General features: G+C 43.8%; 1 long non-coding RNA gene across 1 annotated transcript; it reads left to right on the top strand.

The window, feature by feature from the left end:
* The first annotated feature begins 4,410 nt into the window (after positions 1 to 4,410).
* On the top strand, positions 4,411 to 7,447 carry LOC129213429 (uncharacterized). The gene is made up of 3 exons (XR_008579437.1): positions 4,411 to 4,565; positions 5,115 to 5,234; positions 7,392 to 7,447. It is a non-coding gene; the product is annotated as an uncharacterized LOC129213429 (long non-coding RNA).
* The last annotated feature ends 207 nt before the right edge of the window (positions 7,448 to 7,654 follow it).

The raw sequence follows: 7,654 nt of genomic DNA, 5'->3' as shown, positions 1-7,654 counted from the left end.
ATGTCCTTTGTATCTTGGCATTCATCTGTAACATCCAGAGATGCAAGTTTTTTAAAAATACATTCAATGGCAGACTTTATAGAGGAAGCTTGTCCTAATTTCTCTTTGCTCTCAGGAGATCCTTTGATGTACAAAGTAATTTCTTTTGAAATCAGTTCAGGTTCTTTTGATCTTCTTGGTTTGTCTTTATCTGTACTGTCTTCAGACTCACACTGCCCAAGGAATTAACCTTCAGTGTCCAAGGATTTTTCCTGACCTTGTGCTGACCAATGATATTGGGATGCGTATTATCGGCTTTTGTTATAATACTTTCAGCAGCTGCTTCTTTGGTAGGAGTAGTTTCAGAATCCAATTGAGTAAAAAGTTTCCCAGCCTCACAGCTAAAGTTGGAAGGAACCTTCCTCAATTCTTCACAGGCAAACTGTGCTTCCATCACTACAGTTTCCATTAGAGCATCATTCTCAGAAGATTTCTGAGGTCCAGGGGCACTGCACAAAATAAACCCACGTTTTTCACTTGAGAAAGTCCATCTAAAAGATGAATGTTAGGAGTAAAATCCCCTTTAGTAAAAAACTTGGTGGCTACTGGAAAACTCTGAAAGACATTCCCTTTAGAAACCTATTGTTTCCAACTTCCTCAGCTCCCAGAGAAGAGGGATTTTTTTTTCCTCTTGCTTCTGCAAGTATTGCATTAAAAAAAGCATACCCAACACATCTGTCTCCCTCCACTTGCTGCTCTAAATGACATCGATAGCCAAACCCACTATATTTGCTCTCCTCCCAACTACAAAAAAGTAAACACATGGATTTCCCTCTCTGCCAAATGGCAGAGCAGAAGGTGGGAATTTACATTCGCTTATCCTAGGGTGGAAAAAAGGGGAAGAGGAATAGCAAAAGTATTCCAGACAATGGAAAAAAATGCAAAAAATGTTCTCTGAAAAGTTGAAAGTTTTCCAAGAGGCATCTGCCAGTATTTAATATCAGAATAATATACGCTCGGTGCAACACTTGATGTACAGTGTGGAATTCTCTGTACTGATTGAAATCTTTCTATTAAATAGTATTAGTAGGCAGGTGTGGTGGTGCAACCCCCGCTCCCTTGAGCTGCTTGGTACTTGGCGCAATCTCTCCCCGCCTTTTCTAGGCCGCATACCTGAGCAGCAGACCAGAGCGTTAAGGCACCCCCTTAATGTGCCCGGTTCTTGCGTCCTTGGTAACGGTAACAATCTGGTAAATCTGTGCTCGAACTGTAACATGCTTGTTCCCTCATTACTTGGGAACAGTAGTGACAATCCTGACAACCTGTGCACCTGTGCCTGAGCTGTGGCCCAAAAGGGGGGGGTATCAGAAAAGTTCTGAGTCTGCGCAACTGGTGGAAGGTACCAGAATATGTCGTCATCTGAGCAGGGCCGAGGTGAAAAGTACCTGACAAAAGTCAATTTTCTCAGACCCTGTAAATAGCGCTTCTAAGTGAGACCCTTTGGAGCTCTCCTCGATCGCAGCACACTGTGACCAGTATCCCACCTAAGCTGAGACACCTCTCAGGCGCAAACTTTGTGCGAATCATCTGCCAGGGCAGAGCCAGTGTTCTTGAGTCTCAACTATGGCCTGTTCAGGAATGCCAATACGTTGTATTTAGTCTAATTTCTCAAAGAGGGAAATTTTAACTATAAGCTAGCTTCCAGCCTTCTCGAGTCCCAGCTGTCACCTGCTGAGGAATGCTGATGCATTGTGAGTATTTACTCTAAACTCGAAGAGGGAAATCCTAACTATAAGCTAGCTTCCTTCATCCACCTCTCTGCTTATATACATGTCTAAATACATACATTTGCCTTTACGAGTGTGGGTGGCATATATCACTGGGCCCAAATATCTGTCTGTCTTAGGTTTTATGTTCATCTATCTACCTATCTATACACTTTGATTTAGATACCTTATAGTAAGTTAGTGTGAATCTTGTCATCTTCAAATCTGTAATTAAGTTACTGGTTTTATCATAATATATATTCCTGAATTACTTGTAAATCTTTAAAATCAGTCAGTCATTAAGCACTGCCTCATGCTATTAAGAAATTCTGAATTGACTAAATCAGAACTGTGTCAAACACCTTTCATTCATGGCAGCAGGTAAAACAATGATAAACTTGTATGAAATCTTGTTTTACTCGGAGTATACTCATTTTAGCTTATGTCCTCTGTCAAGCTGTTCAGCTGGCTGTATGTGAGAGATTCTAAGATTATTTTTTCAGGAACTGGCATCAAAGCTATAGGCATCTACAGTTAAAGCACAGAAGTTAACAGACAGACAAAATACCATCTTTAGTAGAAAACTACTGTTTGCAAAATTTCTGCATTAGGTGTTAAACAGGATCATTTTGAGTTCTATGCTCTATCCTCATTTTACACATCACCCCGCTCACCCCCCCCAATATACTTTATGAAGCTTATGACGTATTATCTCAGCTGAACTTCTCTTAAGTTGACATGTGCTCATATGTCAGCTCAGCTCTGCAAGTTATCATGGGATAATAGCACAAACTGTTATGATGAAATTTGCGGTGTGTGTTTTCTTGGTATTTCACATTATAATGCTCCTGAATACCGAATACATCATAGGTGAGAAATTCTAGATGGAACAAACATAGCTTACTGTTTCAAGAAGTTCATTTGTTGTAGAAAAGAAAAATATCAGAAGGTTTAACAGGTTGGACTTGGCAAGCGGAATCATCACGTTTCAGTCCACTTTCTTTAGATTCATTATCTAAACTAATCGCACCATTTAGTGAATCATTTTTTGGCAGCTCACACTGTGATCTTTCTTCTTCAGCATTCTGACAGGAAGAATGGGAATTCTGCAATGTATGAGCTACCTTTCCAATCAAAATTACATTACAGGGTATTATGTTGTAATTCCTTTCAAACAAGTCCTTCAGCTCCTCAGGTTTTCCTGAAGATTCTGTAGCATAAGGGACTGCATTATCAGAGGTGAATTTAGGATTTCCATTCACCGGTGTCTCAACAAAAATTTCATCAGGAACTTCCTGTTTGGAAACGTTAGTAGCAACTGACATCGTAGATGCACTTGAAGTAAACTCGGCTGCAGAAGAATTTCTAATTGTGGATGAAGGAAAAGGCTTGCTTAGATCCTAAGCTAAGACAGGTTGCGACACAGCCTGACGTGCAGGCAATTTGTTATGAATACTGATAGTGCCAAAGCCGGACTGTCCCCGAGCCACGTGTCCTGGAGCTGCCCCGCCCCTCCCCGACTAGGTCCCTTTTATGCTGAGCATGACATCATATGGTATGGAATACCCCCTTTGGCTAGTTTGGGTCACCTGTCCTGGCTGAGGCCAATCCCAGCTTCTGGTGAAAATTAACTCTATCCTAGCTGAACCCAGGACATTAACCAAAACTACAAACTGAATATTAGAACTGAATATGTAGGCCTTCCTACAATCACTGTCCTTTTCAGAGCAATAACTCATCCTTACACCATCTGTGGCCTCAATTTCTCCTCTTTCTTAATATAGCCAGATACAGAGAACAGATATATAGCAATGTACACAGGTGCAGCAGTTTAAGGCCAAGCAATGAAAGGTAATAAATGACATGGAGAATTTCAGGTTTGACAGAACTGAATTATACAAATAGTAATCTTTTCCTAGCATAGAAGGAAAAATACTTGACAAGAAGAAAAATGTAATGACTGTAAAGTAAATATATCCTGAACACATTTGGTTTTTGTTATTACCTGATCTAAAAAAGTACATAAGCTTGCTGATTGGGAACTGGTTTGCTATCAGAAAGGTCTGTTGAGGCATCAGTCATTTGATACCAAAAAGTCCATTACCAGCCCACAAATGAAGACAATGATATCTTTAGATGAGTTGCACGCTTTCCAAATGATATCACAGGTAGAACACAACAGAAGAAACCATACCAAAACGATTCAAACAAAACATATAAAATGCCACCTTTTCCCCTAAGAACAATGGCTACCAGTAACATTTTATTTTCTTTACAGCTCCTCTGGCCACCTTTCTGCCTTCCGGCGGTTGGCCCAGCTCCTTTCCCAGGGGATCGTGGGAAGGGCGGTGGACGGGGCCCGGGTATATGATGAAGCCCCTCACCAGGGAGCTCATTCTGCTGCTGTGCGCTTCTGGTGTCAGTGCTCTGCTGTTCCGTCAGTCAATGGCAGCTTTTGAGCTGGCTCAGCTCTCTGGGCAAATGTGTTTTGACATTTATGGAAGCAGAGGTGTCTGAAATAAGAGCTTCAGGACTAATCAAGATTAACCAGCATACAGTGTAGAAAGTACACTTGTATGCAGCTTTTTTTTTTGTTGGGTTGTATTGTGTGTGAGTTTTTTGTTTGGTGGTTTCTTTGGGGTTTGGTTTTTTTTTTCCGCCCAGGTCAATAATTTTGTATTGAGTGTTCAGGTGTTTGCAAGATGATTTAATAGTATGCTTTTTTTTTATTTATTCTTCTAGGTGCATTGTGTTTGACTGGAGTTCCTGACTTTATTGAAGATGGAACCTTGTTTTTTCACCAGTTTTTCTGTATACTGTGTAAGCTGCTGGTATTACCTCCCTTAATAGGCCTGATGGTGAGATTATTTATTAGAGGTCAGGGTGAGCATCTTGTATGCATCTGTGCATGGAGTTTTAGCATTTCTCAAGAAAGCAGTAAGGATGTAAGGCATAGCATCTTTCAGGGTACAGGACAGCTCATTGCTTTTCCCAATCACCCATGGAGTACCGTGTTGTTACTGGAAGCTTTGCAGCTTCCGGCAGGCTCTTCATAGATCATAAGTGTCAGGACTTTGCTTATTTTGTGGGCCTGTAGCAGAGCCCAGAGTTTGCAGGGAAGATGGGAGTTGCCTGCAGAATGCAGGGCACAGCTCAGAAGAGCGGCTGACTCAGGGGGTTCAGGGGTGCAAATACAGGGAAGGAGCTGTCAGGAAGGAGTGGGATTCCTTCCCTGAGAGTTCAGGAGAAGAGGAGTTTCTAAAGTTTTGGGACTGCGGGATGGCTGGGAAAGGGAGGAGGGTTCATCAGCCGTTCTCAGGTTTGTTTTGCAGTTGGATTGGGTTGTTGATGCGGTCTGTTCCGTTTCAGTTTCTCCATAGCTGATGGGAGGTACAACAGTCATGAGAGAGGCAGTGTAAACCACCTGGCCCTCTGCATCACAGTGTGCAGGCCTGAACGTCAGAAGAGTCTCGTCTCGTAAAGCATGAGGTACGTTAAAATATACCCTCGTGAACTCTGAGGTCTCTGCTTCTCTGTGCCTTTTACTTTCTTCATTCCTGACTTAATTTTGTATTCATAGCTTTGCTGTCCATCTAGATGTCACAGTCATTGTTAGAGACATCGGCTAGGCACTTATTTGCAGCACAGGTTTGTGTCACTGTCTTCCCTGGAGTTTCTTGGAGGAGAGGATATGTATTATTTGTGCTCCTAACAATCTCCAGCCAGGGATCTTTCTTTTATCGCAGTCCCAGGCCCGTGAGCTTTTTCTGTATTCCAATTTTACCTTTGTCCTTAAGCGTGCAATGAAGTTTGCTCTAGTATCAGTTGCGGCAGTTACGTTCTGTTATTCTTGTTGATCTGTTGTGTTTTTAGCACCAGTTTCTGTAGTCTTAAGGTGATCTAAAAGATCTTTGAGTCACCATGTCACAATTACTGTGTTTTTTCCATAGGCTGACTACTTCTGTAGTTCCCTAATGGGCTTTGTAGGTAAGGAGGTAGTTTGTCACTTGTTTTCTCTGTACTATACCACATCTTACTCAGGTCTTGATGTTCCTGTTGTTTTTTTTGTGCTAGGCGGGCACATTGGTAGCCATGCTGAGGGTCTCATGCGCCTCAATGCATCAGCATAATGCCAGCTGAGTGCTTCCTTTCTTGTGTTAGATGCTCAATGCACAGATCTGTCTTGCATGTCTCGAGTCTCAGAAGTCTATGGAAGGTCTTCTCTCACAGCAGTGATCCAGGATGTGTTAGCATATCTGCTGTCAAGCAGTCTGTTTTCATGGAGACCTTTTCTGGGACTACTTCTTCCTTGCATCCTCTTGGTCTTAGGTCCTAGAGCCTGGCTTCTCATGCATTCATTGTCAGAGTTGCAGATGTATCTTTTTTTGTCACGGGCTGTGGTGCTTGACTTCTGGGGCAGCTGTAGATTCTTCCTCTCAGCCCCCTAGGACTTCTCACCTAAAGGCATCTTCGCTTTGGAGTGATTCCTCTTGCCCAAGAGTCTTTCTGTGCCTCTGGGTCAAATCATTCGTCTTGTGTGCAGTGTCAGTCTGCACACGTGCCTGGATTGGAGGTGCTCTGCCAGGGGCATAGCAATTTTTAGTCAGGGAAAGAATAACAATAAGAGCCTACGGCTCATGTTGCTGTACCTAGAGTGTTCAGTTACAAACCTTACAGTCCACCTCAGAGCAACTAGCCCTCAGTAGCAGGTGAGGATGCCGAAGGGATGACGGGAACTCTCTGGGAGAGGCTGCTGGAGTGCTGGTTGAACAGATTGAATCTCAAAGGTGTTAAGGCTTGTATGCTTAGAGTTTAATGTTGTTTTGATTTTTCTTAATGGCAGGCTGTTGTTGGACTCTAGGTGATATTCCTAAATGGAAACAAGACCTTTGGAATTGTTAAGCTATTGCTCTGCATCTGGGTGATTTGTTCAATGCTGGTTTTTGCAGATGCAGAGGGACGAGTCGTGTGCCAAAGGGTGACAGAGGAACCTCCTGCCGAACCTGCTAGTTAGCCAATGTGTGGGGTGGGTTTTTTTTGTTGAGGATGGATTCCGATCCCTGGCACTCTGAAAGCTAAGTTGAGGGACCAGGGCTGGGGAGGGGCTGAGAGGAGGAGGGGACAAGGTTGGGAGCTGTGGGGAGTGAGGCGTTTAAAGTTAGTGTAGGGGAGAGGGCTGTCCGGGAGTAGTCCCCTTTGAGCAGTCGAAGGGAGCGGGTTACTTGTCAGCATGGTGCTAGAGTGTGCCGGGCAGGGCAGTTCCAGCCTGTGTTTGTGTTGTGTAGCTTGTCTTCTGTGTCTTAGACCTTCCTTGGGTCTCAGTGTCCTCTTTGCGCTCAAGGAGCACCGCACACTTCTTGGGTGCCACCCCTAGGGTCTCGAATGCCCATACTCGTTGGCATTGTGCCACTCAGGTGCTTCTCTTCTTGCATAGCAACGTTGCAGCATGGATCGGTCTTGTGTCTTGGAAGTTTCCAGTCAGTCCCCTTTTGCAGCATAATTCCAGGCTGCGTCAGCAGCTCTGCACTCCAGCAATCCATTTTCAGGGACTGGCCCTTCTTCCCTGCATCCTTACATTCTTAGGTCTTGAAGACAGGCTTCTTGCGCATCCATCATCTCAGTTTTGACAGTAACTTTATTTTCTAGGTGCAAATCAATGTGCGAAGCAGGATATCCACACCAGAATGGACTTAAGCAAGGTGAGTGACTGACGTGCTGAAGTAGCATTTTTCTGAGGTGTCATATTATCGACATAGCTAAAATCATACCCGGTCGTTTAACAGGTGGGGGTCAGGCCTGGGCACGGCAAACCGAAGAATCTGACTCTGAGCGGCCGAGGTAAAGGGGCAGGAGAGAGGAAGATGTTTCCGAGGAGGGCATCATCGCGGCGGAGGTCGACGCCAGCTGAT

The sequence above is a fragment of the Grus americana genome, chromosome 15 (assembly GCF_028858705.1).
Source record: "Grus americana isolate bGruAme1 chromosome 15, bGruAme1.mat, whole genome shotgun sequence".
Taxonomy (NCBI): Eukaryota; Metazoa; Chordata; class Aves; order Gruiformes; family Gruidae; genus Grus; species Grus americana.
The sequence above is the reverse complement of the archived record's forward strand: the minus strand, read 5'-3'. Positions and strand labels throughout refer to the sequence as shown.